The sequence below is a fragment of the Mustela lutreola genome, chromosome 9 (assembly GCF_030435805.1).
Source record: "Mustela lutreola isolate mMusLut2 chromosome 9, mMusLut2.pri, whole genome shotgun sequence".
NCBI classification, from domain to species: domain Eukaryota; kingdom Metazoa; phylum Chordata; class Mammalia; order Carnivora; family Mustelidae; genus Mustela; species Mustela lutreola.
In genome coordinates, this window is record NC_081298.1 from 126,438,453 (window position 1) to 126,457,438 (window position 18,986).

Consider the following 18,986-nt stretch of genomic DNA (forward strand, 5'->3'; position numbering starts at 1 on the left):
AGAGGGAAATATTTGCTAAACTCATTGCCAGTTGGTGGTATTTTGAAGTCTGGTCTTCTCTAGGCTGTCTGCTACCATTCACTTTGTTGTATTTGATTTGTTATTATTATTTTTCTTAAGATTTTATTTATTTACTTGACAGAGATCAACAAGTAGGCAGAGAGGCAGGCAGAGAGAGAGGAGGAAATAGGCTCCCCACTGAGCAGAGAGCCCAATGCAGGGCTTGATCCCAGTCCCCTGGGATTATGACCTGAGCAGAGGCTCAGAGGCTTTAACCCACTGAGCCACCCATGGGCCCCTGATTTGTTAATATTTTGTTAAGGATTTTTTGCATCTCTGTTAATAAGATATTGATCTTTAGTTTTTTTTTTTTTTTTTTCGGTTCTGGTTTTGGTATTAGAGTATCGCTGGCCTCAGAATGAGTTAGGAAATACTCCTGCTTCTGTCTTCTGGAAAGGATTGTAGAGAATTGGTGTAATTTCTGCCTTAAATGTTTGGTGGGGTGTCTGGATGGCACAGTTAGTTAAGCTCTGACTCTTGGTTTTGGCTCAGGTCTTGATCTCAGTGTTGTGAGATTGAGCCCCGTGTACAGCTCAGCGTTGAGTGCAGAGTCTGCTTAAGATTCTTGCTCTCCCTCTCCCCCTCCTGCTCTCTGTCTTGAATTGCCTGGTGTTTTCTGTTTTGGAAGATCATTCATTCATTCATTCTTTAGGATTTTACTTATTTATTTGAGAGAGAGAGAGAGACAGAGATAGAAGAGAGCATGAGCATTGAGGAGAGAGAGAAGCAGGCTCCTGCTGAGCAGGGAGCCCAAGGTGGGGCTCTGTCCCAGGACCCTGGAATCATGACCTCAGCTGAAGGCAGACACCTAACCTACTGAGCCACCCAGGCACCCCTATTCTATTTCTTTAAAAGATACAGGCCTATTTAGATTTTCTTTTTCTTCTTGCTGTGTTTTGACAGATTATGCCTTTCAGGGAATAGGTTTCATTTCATCATCAAGGTTATCAAATTTGTGGGTGTTGAGTTGTTCATTACGTTCTTTTATTATAGTTTCAGCGTCCGTGGAATCTGTAATGATGTCCTCTCTTTTACTTATGATACTAATAATGTGTGTCTTCTTTTTTTTCTTAGCCGTAGGTTTATTGATTTACTGATTTTTCAGAGGACCAGCTTTTGGTTTTACTGATTTTCTCTATGATTTCCTCTTTTAAGTTTCACAGATTATTGCACTCATTTTTTTTTTAAGATTTTATTTTTATTTATTTGACAGACAAAGAACACAAGTAGGCAGAGAGGCAGGCAGAGAGAGAGGAGGAAGCAGGCTCCCTGGCTGAGCAGAGAGCCCGATGCGGGCCTCGATCCCAGGACCCTGGGATCATGACCTGAGCCGAAGGCAGAGGCTTTAACCCACTGAGCCACCCAGGCGCCCCTATTGCTCTCATTTTTATTACTTCTTGTCTCTTTTTTTAAAGATTTTATTCATTTGTTTATTTTCTTAGACATTTATTTATTTCAGACAGAGAGAGAGAAGGGAGCAAGGAGGGGGAGTGGCAGGTAGAGCAGGCCAAGCAGTCAGAGGGAGAAGCAGGCTCCCCACCGAGGAAGGAGCCAGAAGCGGGCCTCAGTCCAGGTCCCTGGGACTAAGGCAGGGGAGCTAAAGGCAGACTCTTAACTGACTGAGCCCCCCAGGCACACCTCATTTCTATTATTTGTTCTACTTAGGTTTGAATTTACTTTGTTCTTTTTCGGTTTCCTAAGGTAGACGCTTAGATTATTAATTTTAGATCTTTTTTCCCTAATGTATGAATGTATCCATTCAGTGCTGTAAATTTCTAAGTGCTGCTTTTCCTTCATTTTGAAATTTTGATTACTTGTATTTTCATTTTCATTTAGTTCATAATATTTTAAAATTTATTCTGAGATTTCTTCTTTAACCTACGTATTGTTTAAAATTATGTTGTTTAGGGGTGCCTGGGTGGCTCAGTTGGTTAAGCAACTGCCTTGAGCTCAGGTCGTGATCCTGGAGTCCTGGGATCGAGTCCCACATTGGGCTCTCTGCTCGTCAGGAAGTCTGTTTCTCCTGCTGACCTGTCTCCTCTCATGCTCTCTCTCTTTCTCTCTCTCTCTCAAATAAATAAAATCTTTAAAAAACATATGTTGTTTAATCATGACCTGAGCTGAAGGCAGAGGCCTCAACCCACTGAGCCACCCAGGTGCCCCTGTTCTTTTAAATTTATTAAGCTGTATTTTATGGCTGATGGCGTGCTGTATTTTGGTGCACGTTCCATGTGAGCATGAGAAGAAGCCATTTTCTTTGCAGAGTCCTCAGCTGCTCCTTTCATTCTGCTCGTTTTTTGTTTTTTGTTTTTTTTTAAGATTTTATTTATTTATCTGACAGAGATCACAGGTAGGCAGAGAGGCAGGCAGAGAGAAAGGAGGAAGCAGGCTCCCCGCGGAGCAGAGAGCCCGACGTGGGGCTCGATCCCAGGACCCTGAGATTATGACCCGAGCCAAAGGCAGAGGCTCAACCCACTGAGCCACCCAGGCGCCCCGTTCTGCTCAAGTTTTATAGCTACATTCCAGTGGGAGTGACAGGCTGGAATATATTTACCTGATCTTACTTGGAATTGGGATGCATCCCTATTTTTGGAATATTTCCTTTGGGGAGATTAGAAATGTGGTTGGTTATAATCTGCTCTTTGACTTTCTGCTTTTTTTTTAAAGGATTGTGCCAATTTTTATTGATTGCTCCTAAGAATGTATGGGATCACCAGTTTTGCCACATACTGGATACTATGGCTTCTTGGAAGTTATAAGATAGCTGGGAAGTTCAGATTAAATAATATTGCCTCATATGGCTAGAAAAGCTTAAAATATAAGTGGTTAAACACATATATCAGCCTGAAGTTTTCTTCTATAAAATTCAGTGTTGGGTTTGTTTGTTTGTTTGTTTTTAAGATTTTATTTCTTTGACAGAGAGAGACACAGCTAGAGAGGGAGCACTGGGAGGGGGGAGAAGCAGGCTTCCCTACGGGCAGGGAGCCTGATGTGGGGCTTGATCCCAGGACCCTGGGACCACATGACCTGAGCGGTAGGCAGATGCTCAACTGACTGAGCCACCCAGGCACCCTTTTTCTTTTTTTTTTTTTTGTTTTTAAAAAATATTTTATTTATTTGTTAGCTTGCTCTCACACAGGAGCAGGGGGGAGGGGTAGAGAGAGAGGGAGAAGCAACCTCTGCTGAGCAAGGAGTCCACAGCTGAGGCTGGATCCCAGGACCCTGGCAACATGACCTGAGCTGAAGGCAGATAGATACTCAATCAACTGAGCTACCCAGGCACCCATTAACTGTATTTTATTGTGACCCCTTTCTTCCTTTACCAGCTCCCCTCTTAACTCTAGTTTTGTTTTGTTTTTCAAATTTTCCCTGAAGTAGACAAAATGGAGATGAAGATAATGGCTGCTGTGAAGTGAAGCAAGGCACCGAATTGACATACTCTGGGGTGGGGTGGCCAGAAGACTTTCTTCTGAAACCTTTTCTTATTTCTCCGTGTAGGGTGAGAGATTGAGGCAGAGACCAAGGATGACAGTATCATTATAAATATTGTCCTCCCCCCCCTAAGATTTTATGTATTAATTTGAGAGAGAGAGAGTGAAGAGCACAGGGATGGGGAAGGGCAAAGAAAGGAGAGGGGGAAGCAGACTCCCCGCTGAGCAGGGAGCCTGATGTGGGGCTCAGTCCCAGGACCGTGGGATCATGACCTGAGCTGAAGATAGACGCTTGACTGACTGAGCCACCCAGGTGCCCCTAAATATTGTCAATTTTAAAATGTCAGGTCTTTAGATCTGTAAGCTAATGGAAGGATCAGTTCTTTGGGGAATATCTTAGGTTGGCCTAGGTTAGGATCAGTTTGCAAACACTCTATCTCACTGTCAAATCTTTGGAGATTCAGTATATGGAATATTTAATTTAAATATTTATTTAGGACTTACCATATGTCAGGTACCTTTCTGTGATGTAGGAGTGAACAAATCAGGAAAAAAAAAATCCATGTCAGCATGAAACTTTACAATATGTGGGTGGAATAGAAGACAGGCAACATAGTAAATACATAAATTGTATGCGTATTATGTTACTGATAAGTGCTAAGGGGAAGAGGAAAGTGCCCTGGCTGGAGAATGCTGGGCTGGGACTGGAGTGGTTTGCAGTTTTAATTGGGATATCAAGGAAGCCTTCTCTGAGAAGTTGACTTTTGACCAAACATTTGATGGAGGTGGAAGGATCAAGCTTTGCAGTTATTCAGGGAAAGAGTTCTATTCTGAGTGAGCAGTCAGCATAAAGACTGAGGCAACAATGTGCCAGTCTTGGTCTAGTAATGCTGAGGAGGCAGGTGTGGCTAGAGCACAGTGATGAGGAGAGGTGTAGAAGTTAAAGTCATGGAGGTGATGTGTCATGACTAGGACCACACCATGTTCTCTGGGTTTCTTGGTTGGTCTTCCTTCCTGTCTCTATTTACTCAACTCCTCTCATGTTGAATGTCCTGCCTAGATGCTAGATAACTCCATATCTGGAATGATTCTGGATTGGCACTGGCCTGTCGAAGGTTATTTACATAGGGTATCAGCCTTCCTCCTCGTGGCATGTGGTGTCCAGGGCTTCATCGAAAAATTTATGAGTCCTTTAAGGGGTTTAGGAAGATGATGGCATTTTAATTTTAAGGTTGTTTTTTTTTTTTTTTTTTTTTTTTTTTAAGATTTTATTAATTTGTCAGGGAGAGAGAGAAAGAACACCTGCGCACGCACAAGTGGGGCGAGCTGCAGGCTGAGGGAGAAACAGGTTCCCCACTGAGCAGGAGCCTGGTGTGGACTCGGTCCCAGGACCCTGGGATCATGACCTGAGCCAAAGACAGATGCTTAACTGACTGAACCACCCAGGGACCCCTTAGTTTTAAATTTTAATACAACTATTATTGAGAATATATCAGCTTCTTGGTTTGTTCACTGTTATGTTTCTGTAGTGATTGTTTTTTTTTTTTTTTTTTTTAAGATTTTATTTATTTATTTGACAGACAGAGATCACAAGCAGGCAAAGAGGCAAGTAGAGAGAGAGGAAGGGAAGCAGTCTCCCTGCTAAGCAGAGAGCCCGATGCAGGGCTCGATCCCAGGACCCTGAGATCATGACCTGAGCTGAAGGCAGAGGCTTAACCCACTGAGCCACCCAGGCGCCCCTGTAGTGATTCTTCTGTTATGTTGTGGCAGCTAAGATCTGTACGTCTGTTGATCAGTGATTGTTGAATTTCTTTCTGTCTTCCTTTCTGACAGGAAAGTAGTTTTACTATTTTTTTAAGATTTTATTTATTTATTTGACAGACAAGAGATCACGGAAAAGCAGACAGAGAGAGAGGAGGAAGCAGGCTCTCCGCTGAGCAGAGAGCCCGATGTGGGGCTCGATCCCAGGACCCTGGGATCATGACCTGAGCCGAAGGCAGAGGCTTTAACCCACTGAGCCACCCAGGCGCCCCTTACTTTACTATTGAACACCTACCATGTGTGTAGCAAAAGTGATACTGGCTAACTCATACAAAAACTTGGCTTAAAGATAGGACAGAAAAGGAAAACAGACTTACTAAGTATATATATATGTAAATTTTAAATATAGCAATATAGTAGAACACCACACCATGATTAACCAGTTTATTCTAAGAATGCAAAGTTCTTTTGTTACTAGGAAGTTATTAATTCATTAGGTCAAAGATGAGAAACAATATGCAGAGTGGGTACTTGTCCCAGCTGCCCAAAGATTTTATTTCTGGGCCCCTTTATATATAGGTGGTGCTACATGATTATTATTATTATTATTATTTTTAAAGATTTTATTTGTTTATTTGACAGACAGAGATCACAAGTAGACAGAGAGGCAGGCAGAGAGAGAGAAGGAAGCAGGCTCCCTGCTGAGCAGAGAGCCCTATGCGGGACTCTATCATGACCTGAGCCGAAGGCAGCCGCTTAACCCACTGAGCCACTCAGGCGCCCGATTATTATTTTTTTTTTAAGTCTTTTTCATTTATTTGTCTCAGAAAGAGTGAGAGCACAAGGAAAAGTAAGGGGGATCTCAGGACCCTGAGATCATGACCCAAGCAGAAGGCAGAGGCTTCAACCCACTGAACCACCCAGGCACCCCCCATGTCTGGCTTTTGTTACCTGTTCTTTTGATGTCCTCATGACTCTTTTTGATAGTGGTATAGTCCTCTTTTATTTGGTTAATTATCAATCTGTTTTACTGATTACTTATTGTCATTTAGGCTATTTATGATGTTGCAGAAATACTTTAAGTAAGTGTTGTACATATTTGTGTTCTTGTAAGAATGTAGCCATAGAGTGCATTTTTATATTGGAATTGATGGGTCAAAGACCTATCTATCCAGCCCTGGAGAGTACCAGATTTTGTTTCAGACGGGTCCTACCATTTTGCAGCAATGGAGACAGTATCTGCTCCCCACACTTGGGCAAATAACGAGCTTTTTAGTCCTTTTGACTTTGGCAAGCTTCATAGGTGAAAAAAAAAAAACACACCCTGGTTTTGATTTTGATTTCCATCTTTATGGATGTATGGCTGTGGCTGAACATCTTTGTGATGTTTACTGAACGCTTGTATTTCTCTTCTCTGACCTACGCTTTTATATCCTTTGCCAGTCCTTTGTTTTTTTTAATTGCTTTTCTCACTTACACAACTTTTTCTAAGATTTAATTTATCTGAGAGAGGGTGAAAGAGAGCAACAGAGGGAGAGGGAGAAGAAGGCTGCTCTCTGAACCTGGGATCATGGCCCAAGTTGAAGGCAGACATGTAACCAACTGAGTCATCCAAGCATCTCTTTTTTTCTTTTCTTTCCTTTCCTTTTTTTTTTTTTTTTAAAGATTTTATTTATTTACTTGAGAGAGAGAAGGAGCATGAGAGGGTCGGAGGGAGAAGCAGACTCCCCGCTGAGCAGGAAGCCTGATACGCCTGACACGGACTCAGTCCCAGGACTCCAGGATCTCAACCTGAGCTAAAGTCAGTTTCTTAACCAACTGAGCCCACCCAGCTGCCCCATGTGTGTGATATATTTTCCAATTTTTTCCCTAGTTTTTGTTTAGACTTTATTTATGGGTTTAGACTTTGTTTATGGGTATGTACATGTATATACATACACATGCATATGTAGGGTACCAAGTTTTTCATTTTTATGTAGTCCACCTTTGGTTCTGTGTTTCTTCCTGTTGCCCTGCTGTTGTGTCATCCTGTGGAAAGCATACTTAACAAAAAGCAGAATCCATAAGGGATAAGATTTGACTGCATAAAAATGAAAAAAAACTTTTGTGGGTCAAAATAATACTTGTATGTGATAGAAAATGTGGGGAGGGTTAAAAGGAAAAAAAATCACCTGCTAATGTACCACCCAGTGGCAAACACCACTGGTGTTTCAGCTTAATTTTTTTTTTTTTTTTTTTTTTTTTTGCCCCCTCCTAACTTAATCTTGTTTTGGTTAGTGGAGAATTGTTAGTATGTAGCTTGGTCACTGACCTTGAGCTAACACTGGACTTACTAATTGTGGAGGAATGATGGCTCTTACTTCTTGCATGAACTCTGGCAGTTGGCTGGACCTCCTGTCAGCTGGTGAGGAGGTGGAAGGGCAGGAACTAGAGCAGAGAGTATTGGTATTAGAAGGTCATTATGGTGAGATTCTGCAGTGTGTTCATAGAAAAGTGTGAATTATGCTATTTCTCCTTCCTAGTATTGTGCAACTTTCCCTCATTATTTAGTAAAGTTCTCTTTAGACAGTGCCTGCGATTTTGTTTTTTTTTCTTTTAAACTTTGCAAGGGCAGAAAAAGGGTATTTTTTCTTTTTAACAATTTATTTATTCATTGACAGATAAAGATCACAAGTAGGCAGAGAGGCAGGCAGAGAGAGAGAGAAGGGGAAGCAGGCTCCCTGAGACCCCAATGTGGGACTCGATCCCAGGATCCTGAGATCATGACCTGAGCCGAAGGCAGAGGCTTAACCCACTGAGCCACTCAGGTGCCCAGAAAAAGGGTATTTTAATCCACTTTTTCATGGAGCTTTAAATAGAAATTGTACCTCTAGGGGGATACTATAGGGGTCGTGGTATTAATCACAGTGAGAAAACAAAACAAAACTTGAGTTTTCTTTTAAAAGAAGGCGAAATTCAGTAACTCTAGGTTGGAATTACCTGGTTACCTGTCCTCTTCAGGAGATTTTTTTTTTCTAGTTCTCTTTTTATTAAAACCTGAACTTTTGGAGCGCCTGGGTGGCTCAGTGGGTTAAGCCGCTGCCTTCGGCTCAGGTCATGATCCTCAGGGTCCTGGGATCGAGTCCCATATCGGGCTCTCTGCTCAGGGAGCCTGCTTCCCTCTCTCTCTCTCTCTGCCTGCCTCTCTGCCTACTTGTGATCTCTCTCTGTCAAATAAATAAATAAAATCTTTGTTTCCATAGTTTTTTTTTTTTTTTTTTTAAGATTTTATTTATGTTTTTGACAGAGAGGCACAGTGAGAGAGGGAACACAAGCAAGAGGAGTGGGAGAGGAACAAGCTTCCTGCTGAGCAGGGAGCCTGATGTGGGGCTGGATCCCAGGACTCCGGGATCAGGACCTGAGCTGAAGGTTCTGATCTTAACAGCTGAGCTACCCAGGGGCCCAATGTTTCCATAGTTCTTTATATGTTTTTAGTATTTCTTGTCTAATAATTGTCTTTCTCTTTGTGTCACCAGTCTGTCTCTACCCTAGTTGTGAATTATAGGACTTGATTGTTACTCGTCTTTGCAGCCCCAGGTTTTGGCACTTAGTAATTGTGTATATTACAGTAATGGTTAATTGTAGTAGTATGGATGTGTTACCGAGTGAGAGAGGCAGGACAGCATAATGCTTAGGAGGAAAGAATCTTGTCCTCCATCACTTACTAGCTGTTGTGACCTTGGGCAAGTTACTTATTTTCTCTGTGCCATAGTTTTCACATCTAATAAAAAATGCCATTGTATTATCTGCCTTATAGGTTTACCATAAAAATTAAATGAGCTGATGTATGATTAAGGACTTCCAACACTTAACTGCTGGCACTTAACTGCTAGATAAGTATTAAATCAAGGATCTTGGGAGAATTATGTTTTGTGAACTCTTCTTGGTTAAACCTAAGGAGTGTGCATGACATACAGACTTCCTGGATAATCAGGTAAAAGGAGTCTAAATAGAATGGACTAGATCAGAATGACTTGATAGAGCTGTTCAGAATTGAGGGACCTTAAGGTAAACCTATACTTGTGATTTTACGAAGCCAGCAGTAATTCTCTGGTATCTGTAGCTGTCTCCTCTTATTTAAATATTTTCTGCCACTTCTTATATTTCAGTTTCTGCCCTGAATCTATAAACTTATTTGCATTTGCATTCACCTTTCATCCTTCTTTCTTTTTTAAAAAAAGAAAACCACACAAGTATTTTTACTATTGTCTAAAGACAGTTTTGCCACCTGTGTTCTTAATTTGGTCAGTCAGCGACCACGTTTTAGATCTGCCATATGATAGGTACTAGGGATACTCTATGTACAAGAGAGGAAGGCATAACCCTTATGAAGCTTACATACCACTGGGCAAGACCAGTGATTTAAAATGTGTTTATAGGGCGCCTGGGTGGCTCAGTGGTTAAGCCGCTGCCTTCGGCTCAGGTCATGATCTCAGGGTCCTGGGATCGAGTCCCGCATCGGGCTCTCTGCTCAGCAGGGAGCCTGCTTCCTCCTCTCTCTCTCTGCCTGCCTCTCTGCCTACTTGTGATTTCTCTCTGTCAAATAAATAAATAAAATCTTTAAAAAAAAAAAAAAAATAAAATGTGTTTATAGGGGCACCTGGGCGGCTCAGTGGGTTAAAGCCTCTGCCTTCGGCTCAGGTCATGGTCTCAGGGTCCTGGAATCGAGCCCCGCATCGGGCTCTCTGCTCAACGGGGAGTCTGCTTCCACCTCTCTCTCTCCCTGTCTCTGCCTACTTGTGATCTCTGTCAAACAAATAAATAATTCTTTTAAAAAATGCATTTATAATAAATACAGTGTGATAAGCTGTATTTATTGGGGTGTGTGTGTAGAATGCTACTGTAGAAGCGTATTGGTTTTTGAAACCATGTGAGGATGAAAAGGTGCAAGGAGATTAGAAATTAAGAGAGAATCCTGAGGAAGATCAATGTTAAAGGATTGTGGAGAATGAAAAGTCGCAGGTGGAAAGGCAGGAGGGATAGGAGAGTCTGGTGTCACGGCGCTGAACAGAGGAGTGCATCTCAGGACAGAGGTAGTGATCAACAGATACGCTAAGCAGCCAGGTAGGGTCCTTTTCCCTCTTTCCGTTTCAGATATTTGACTCTTATTAGTTATTCCTTCAAAATTCCATGTGTTGTTATCTGTTTCGCTTCTAAACTCACTTAGAGAGTTTTTGATAGTTTGGTAGGTGGGGGGTACTACATCCTCGGAATTCATCTTGTTCCCAAGGGTGAAACCGTAAGTAGCACAAGTTTGGATAATGAAGGATTTGTTGAACTTGGTCTGGGTCATCTATTCCCCTCTCATGTTGGAATGGGGGGAATTGGGCAGCTAGGGGTACTTTTGTTTCCTTTTATCCTGGTTCTTGAAAACTTGATCAGGTTCATTTGACTAAAGGATTTTTTCCTTGATTCCACATTTCCTTCACTGTTGTAGGAAGAGTTGTTTTAACTCCCTGTTGCTGCCTCTGGACCTCCTGTGGAGTGCTTAGACCCTCTCAAGTTTGATTTCTTCCCTCCTAAGTGGAATCTGAACTTGTAAAGCTAATTAAAGAGCTCCTTGTTGCAAAATACAGTGGATTTTGAGGTTTGTTATCGCAACTCCTATCGGTTTTTGACATTGTTCACCATTCCAGCCTTCTTAGAAATCTTCTGTCTTTTCTGAGGGCTCATGATCTTCTGATTTTCTTCCTGTTCTTCTCCTTAGTTATTCACTGGCTTTTCTCGTGACTCTGTGGCATTGGTGTGTTGGTTCTGTAGCATAGGCTTTCGTCATTGTGCATGTGCTCTGGGTGACCTCCTTCATTACTGCGACATTAGTTACACCAGTTGAAACTTTTGGATAGTAAGTCATATAACACTGAGACAAATCTATAAAGATTATAATATTTTACCTGTACATTTTAAATGCAAAATAAAATCATCTAGATGATGTAGAATTTGGGGTCTGCATATCTCCGCGTATCTGGAAGGAGCTCCTAAGTGCAGGAATAATGGAAATACTGCTGTTATTTATGCTAGAGTTAAACTTGAGTCTTAGGGGCTCTCTACATTACTCCTGGTACTGAAAGTATAATTTTAATATCTTTTTTATTAGCTGGATGGAAGAATCTATGAGTAAAGAAACAGATGTATTAAGTGGACTTTATTTTTAAAGATTTTAATGATTCGTTTGTCTGAGAAAGAGAATGTGCACAAGGGGCGAGGGGGGTTGGCGTGGCAGGCAGAGATAGATGTGGGTCTTGATCCCAGGACCCTGGGATCATGGCCTGAGCCAAAGGCAGATGTTCAGTCTACTGAGCCACTCAGGCACCCTTTAAGTACATGTTAAAAACCTATTTTATAATGCTTTAATTCAGTGTGGTGTTAATTTTAATTATTCTGAGCAGGGTCGCCTGGCTGGTGACTTTTGATCTTTGGTTGTGAGTTGTAGCCTCACGCTGGGCATAGGTTTTACATTAAAACAAAAAATTCTTTTGAGGACCTACTCCGATTGTCATGAAGTAGTAATAAAAACTGTTTTAGAAGTAGTTCCTTGAACAATTCCAAAGAAATGATACTTTTGTTTGATAAACACTGCCCTCCTGTGGTTAAAGTAAGCTACATATTTTGTAAAGGTACTGTTGTCTTGTTTACATTAAACTTGCAGTAAAATAATGTAATAGGACTAGTAATACAATATATAATAGTATGTAATACTGATTTGATGGACTACACTATTTTTGCTCAGAAATCTACGTAGCCATTTTGTTTCTCCGTCTCTCACTCTTGGGTTTCTCTACTATGCGTACATTTTTTTGTCACTCTGCCTGTGCATATTTTCTTTTCTTTTTTTTTTTTTTTTTTAAGATTTTATTTATTTATTTGACAGAGATCACAAGTGGACGGAGAGGCAGGCAGAGAGAGAGAGAGGAGGAGGCAGGCTCCCCACTGAGCAGAGAGCCTGATGCAGGGCTTGATCCCAGGACCCTGGGACCACGACCCGAGCGAGCCAAAGGCAGAGGCTTTAACCCACTGAGCCACCCAGGTGCCCCTGTGCATATTTTCTTATTAAAAATTAAGTGAATTCAAAGTTAGATGGAACTGAAAATATGGAAAAATATTAAGCTATCGAAGGGAGAGAAGATAAATTTAGAAGTGCTAAAAGAAATCCAAAGAAATAATATGTTAATTTAAAAAAAAAAGAAATCAAAAGAAAAGACCAATCAGTTGTGATATGTGAAGTTAAGAAAAACCTCCATGGAAAGGCAACATAATGAAAAGATGAATAATAAGCTGGAAAAAATATTTGTAAGAAATGTGACAGTAAGTTTTATTACTTATTTATTTTAAAGTTTTACTATATTGAATGTGAAGATAGAACTCTACAAATGTAATATATACTAAGTGGGCGGTGGTCATGAATAACCAGTTTGCAAGGGAGGAAATACAGTAATTCACAAAAGTATATTAAAATTCATAATAACATTCCATAAAATGTTATTCATAAAATATTTCTAATGATACCTCCCCAAAAAAACCCAAATTTACTGGTTACCTTTAGAGTATACTAGGGGAGCCAGTTAATTATTCTTAAAATCACTGAAAGAAATAAGCACTTACCCTTTTTCTGTATGAGCCATGTGTCCTTCAGGTAACCAAATAGTAGATGGAGATAAAACATTTTTTTAGAAGGATTCTAGCTGATGAATGAAGAAGGCATAGTAGACATTATCACCATTTGTGAACACCTAAATAAAATAACAAGTCTAGGGTGGTGATCAATAGTGGTTACGACAAGAGGTTGGAATGCTGGTGGGAAACTGTTGTTTGTAATATAAAATAATTTGTAGTTTATAATATGAAACTTTATAATAGTCATTTCATAAAAAGAGACCACAGGTAATTTTGTGTGTTCTGATAGGGTGTGACAGGAAGTATACTGCCTGTCAAGTGTTTTTCCTAAAATAGAACCTGAATCTGAGCAGGCCTTTAGGTGTTAATTCTAATTTTTAGGAAATATGAGGGACACAAACCTATACAATTAGTGAAATACACAATGTGGGAAACTATATGGTGTAGTCTACCTGGTTTCTTTGTAAATAAATTGGAAGAAAAAAAGAAGTCATAAAATCAAAGAGAGTTTAAGACTTGTGTTAACCAAATGTGATGTGTAGGGATCTTTGGATACAGTTTTGAGCAAAGCAACTATGTTTTGTTTTGTTTTGTTTTGTTTTTAAATTTTATTTATTTGACAGAGAGGCAGGCAGAGAGAGAGGGGGAAGCAGGCTCCCTGCTGAGCAGAGAGCCCGATGTGGGGCTCAATTCCAGGACCCTGAGACCATGACCTGAGCAGGTTTCAGCTCAGGTTTTGATCTCAGGGTGGTGAGCTTGAGCCCTGTGTCAGGCCCAGAGCTCACGTCAGAGTATGCTTGGGATTCTCTCTTCCTCTCCTGCCACTCTGCTCGTGTGTGCGCGCGCGCGCGTGCGCTTCTTTACTCTCCTCAAATCTTTAAAAAAGAAAAACGCTTTTTTCCATGAAAATTGGGGACATGGTCTAAATTGATATTAAAGAATTATAGTTACTTTTTGAAGATTTAAATAGTATTTTTAAAAAAGATTTTATTTATTTATTTAACAGAGAGAGAGATAGAGAAAAACAGATCACAAGTAGGCAGAGAGGCAGGCAGAGAGAGGGGGAAGCAGGCTCCCATCTAAGCAGAGAGCCTGATGCGGGGCTTGATCCCAGGACCCTGAGATCAACTTTATTTTAAACAACTTTATTTTAGTTTTTATATATTTATATTTTTATTTTTTTTTAAGATTTCATTTTATTTATTTGACAGATCACAAGTAGGCAGAGAGGCAGGCAGAGAGAGAGAGAGAGGAGGAAGCAGGCTCCCTGCTGAGCAGAGAGCCCGATGTGGGGCTCGATCCCAGGACCCTGGGATCATGACCTGAGCTGAAGGCAGAGGCTTAACCCACTGAGCCACCCAGGTGCCCCTTAAAATGGTATTTTTGCTTTTTAGAGAATGAGTCTTTTTTTTTTTTTTGAGATATAGCTAAAGTATTTAGGGATACACTATTTGAGATTTGCTTCAAGATAATCCAGTTTTGTGGAGGAAAGAGGCTGATGGTATAGATGAAATAAGCTATAAGCCATGTGTTGTAATTCTTGATTGTAGTGTTCTCTTTACTTTTGTATATATTTTAAATTTTTCATAATAAAAATTAAAAATAGAGTACTTCAGTCTTTTTTTTTTTTTAAGATTTTATTAATTTATTTGCAAGAGAGAGAGAGCGAGCATGAGAGGAGAGAGGTCAGTGTGAGAAGCAGACTCCCTGCTGAGCAAGGGGCCCAGTGAGAGACCCGATCCCAGGATGCTGGGATTGTGACCTGAGCGAAAGGCAGATGAATAATTGACTCAGCCACCCAGGCATTCCCACAAATAATGTTTTGTTTTTTGTTTTTTTTTTAAGATTTTATTTATCTGTTTGACAGAGAGAGATCATAAGTAGGCAGACAGGCAAGCAGGGGGCAGGAAGCAGGCTCCCCACTGGCAGAGAGCTGATGCCAGGCTCGATCCCAGGACCCTGAGACCATGACCTGAGCCGAAGGCAGACTGTTAGCCATCTGAGCCACCCAGGCACCCCAACCTTTTTTTTTCTTGAAAGATTTTATTTATTAGTTGGGTGTAATTTTATTTATTTATTTTTTAAATTAACATACAATGTATCATTTATTTCAGGGCTACAGTTCTGTGATTCATCAGTCTTACACAACACACAGTGTTCACCACAACACATACCCTCCCCAAAAGGTTTTATTTATTTATTTGAGAGAGAGAGATAGAGCATGGGGCCAAGGGAGAAGCAGGCTCTCTGCTGAGCAGGAAGCCTGATGTAGGACCTGATCCTGGAACTTCGGGATCATGATGTGAACTAAAGGTAGAGGCTCAACTGACTTAGCCATCCAGGCTCCCTAGTACTGACTTTCCAGTTAAGATATGATATGCCATGGGCGTCTGGGTGGCCCAGTGGATTAAAGCCTCTGCCTTAAGCTCAGGTCATGATCTCAGGGTCCTGGGATCGAGCCCCGCATTGGGCTCTCTGCTCAGCAGGGAGCCTGCTTCCTTCTCTCTCTCTCTCTCTGCTTCTTGCCTCTCTGTCTACTTGTGATCTCGCTCTGTCAAATAAGTTAATAAAATCTTAGGGCATCTGGGTGGCTCAGTGGGTTAAGCCACTGCTTTCGGTTCAGGTCATGATCTCAGGGTCCTGGGATCAAGTCCAGCACCGGGCTCTCTGCTCAGCAGGGGGCTTGCTTCCCTTCCTCTCTCTCTGCCTGCCTCTCTGCCTACTTGTGATCTCTGTCAAATAAGTAAATCTTTAAAAAAATCTGATATGCCATAGAAATTTTTTTTTATTTTAGAGAGTGCATGCCCAGGTCTTGGGGTGGGGGAGGGGCAGAGGGAGAGGGAAAGAATTTTGAGCAGACTTCCTGCTGAATGTAGAGCCAGACCTTAGGGGTCCGTCGAAATGACTCTGAGATCATGACGTGTGCTAAGATCACAAGCTGGATGCTTACGTGACTGAACCTCCCAGGCGCCCCTAGAAATTTTTATTTTTGATTTTTTTTAAAGTTTTTAAATTTCTTTTTAAAAACTATTTTATTTTTTTAAAGTTGTCTCTACAGTTAGTATAGCGTTCAGACTCATGACACCAAGATCAAGAGTTAAATGTACTGACTGAGCCAGTTAGCTGCCCCACCAGAGAAAGTTTTATTAATTTCCATTTTCTAGCTCTTTGGGCTGACAGAAAGCCTCGTTATGATTAATTAAATCGTAATCATTAATTAAATATTTTTGCAAATGAATGCAAGTGCCTTATCCAGTAATTTTTCACTCTTTTTTCTTGCAGAATAGTCTTATAGCTGGTCTTCTATATAGTTAGATAATTGTAATGTAGACAGGATTTAAAGCCTAGAGAAGTTGCACCTGGGTGGCTCAGTGGGTTAAGCCTCTGCCTTCGGCTCCAGTCATGATCTCAGGGTCCTGGGATCAAGCCCTGCATTGGGCTCTCTGCTCAGCATGGAGCCTGCTTCCCCCTCTCTCTCTGCCTGCCTCTCTACCTATTTGGGATATCTCTCTCTGTTAAATAAATAAAATATTTTTAAAAAAAGTCTAGAGAAATGATATGATTGTGACATCTTGGCATTTATTTTATTTTATTTTTCTTAAAGATTTTATTTATTTATTTGACAGATCATAAGTAGGCAGAGAGACAGGCAGAGAGAGAGGGAAAGCAGGCTCTCTGCTGAGCAGAGGACCCCCCCACCCCCATGGAGGGCTGGGGGCTCGATCCTAGGATCTTGAGATCATGACCTGAGCAGAGGCTTAACTCACTGAGCCACCCAGGCGGCCCAGGTCTTGCCATTTAATGTAAAATTATTTCATATTGTAAATTTTGCTTGTGTAATTGTTTGTTACTACCAGTAGGAATTAGTGTAGGGCATTGTTAATTATCTGAGATGAAAATAGTGGAAAAATCAAAAGGCAGGTAGCCTTTTTTGTTGTTGTTTCTAAATATTCAGCTTTTTAAAAAAATATTTATTTGAGAGCGAGAGAGCACAAACGCCCAAGCAGGAGGAGCTGCAGGCAGAGCTGCAGGCAGAGGGATAGGGAGAAGCAGGCTTCCCATTGAGCAGGGAGCCTGATGTGAGGTTGGATCCCAGGACCCTGGGATCATGACCTGAGCTGAAGGCAGCCGCTTAACTGACTGAGCCACCCAGGAGCCCTTCTTTGTGTTTTTCATCTCCCTTACAAACACTGGTGAAACTTGATTTTTATTTTTTTTTTATTTTTAAAAAGATTTTATTTATTTATTTGACAGAGCGAGATGGCACAAGTAGGGGGGACAGTGGGGAAGGAGATAGTGAGTGAGCAGGGAGCCCACTGTGGGGCTCGATCCCAGTACCCTGGGATCATGACCTGAGCCAAAGATAGATGCCTAACCATCTGAGCCACCCAGGTGTCCCCACTGGTGAAATTTTAAATGAGGGTAGTAACAGAAATGTGAACTGGGAAACAGTTTTGTTGTATAGTTATAGTTGATTAATAATAACAAAAGCCACTTTTGTTTATCAACCACTTATGGTAAGTAGAATACTGCAGAATGTTTTATTTCATGTTCCTGTTTATGAGAATGTTCTAATCCTCACTCTAGCAATGAAGGATCGGGGTTTAGAGTCTTTTAGTCACCTAGGATGTATTCTTAGAGCTATTAGAAGCAGGCTGTTTGACCTCTGTACCTATGCCTTGAAACATTTGAATGTTTTCCATCAATTAAATTTTTTTTCCAGCCTAAATCCCTTACTTATGTTAATAGCTCTTACAGAGACCAAAACAGAGCCTCAGTCTATTCACTGCTGTGTGTCTGTAGGGAGAGGAGTATTTATTGTAATCACTTGATACCATTTAAGAAAATCAAGATCTCTTATTTGTGCCCTTATTTAAATTTGTATTATGTGGTTTTAGTGTTCCGGATTTCCTAATGATTAGTAAGAGGGTGAAATTTAATCGCCAGGTTGAGGACTGTATCAGTTTCCCTAGAAATCCCTTCTAGTTCTTGACCAGGGCAAGCATAATGTCTGTTGCACAAAGTGGTCTTTTGTCAACTCCCGGGTTTTCAGTATGGTCTACAAAACCCTCTACATCTTCCCACTTTCCAAGAAGAACTTGCAGTTCCTTGTCGATTTCAGTGGCTTTGTGTTTCCTTTGAGCAACCAAATGAATTATTTGAAGGGAAGTTCTGTGTTGAAACTGAGTCTGCCTAGAATAGCAACTAAATACGGAGCTATACCCATACCAGTGCTTTTAATGTAGTTTTCTGCTTTGGGCAAATATGGTGTACAGTTTTATTCTTTTACTTGTTGAAAGAAAATCCATTTAGGTAGACTTGGCAAACTCAATGACTATTTTGCTTTCTGTAATGGAATAAAAACCGTGTATTTCTAGTGTTAAGACAACTCTGATATTTCTGTGATATAATTGCTAAGTTTTTTGTTTGTTATCTGTTTTTTAAGTAGGCTCTATGCCTAACATGGAGCAGAAACTCCTTACACCAAGACCAGGAGTCCCATGCTCCACTGACTGAACCAGCCAGGCACCCCGTGGTTGTTCAATTTTACACGTTTTTAAATAATTTTGTTTTTTTATTTTTTTTTTTAAGAACAATTTTCTAAAGATTTTATTTGTTTATTTGATACAGAGAGAGAGAGAGAGATCACAAGTAGGCAGAGAGGCAGGCAGACAAAGGGGTAAGCAGGATGCCTGCTGAGCGGAGAACCTACTGCAGGGCTCTATCCCAGGACTCTAAGATCATGACCTGAGCCGAAGTCAGACGCTTAACCCACTGAGCCACCCAGGCGCCCCAAGAATTTTATTTTTTAATCCGATTTTTATTATTTAGATGAAGTAGCTCATGACCTTATATCAGGGTCATTCAGCAGAGGAAATATAAATGTCTAATGATGTGAAAAATTAAACCTCATTAGTAACTAACATTTTAAAATTATGTATCTGTGTATTAATTGTATAATTGCCAAGGATTTTTGAAATGATACAAATGCTAGTTAAGGGTATATTGAAACTCCTATACATCTGGTGGATAGCAATTTGGTAATATTTAAAATAACTTTATGCAGCAATTCCCCTTGTT

General features: G+C 40.8%; 1 protein-coding gene across 2 annotated transcripts in view; it reads left to right on the plus strand.

Annotated features, from left to right (window-relative positions):
- ASXL2 (ASXL transcriptional regulator 2) overlaps nt 1-18,986 on the plus strand; it is a 138,038-nt gene that overhangs the window by 24,796 nt on the left and 94,256 nt on the right. The gene's annotated exons all lie outside the window — the stretch shown is intronic.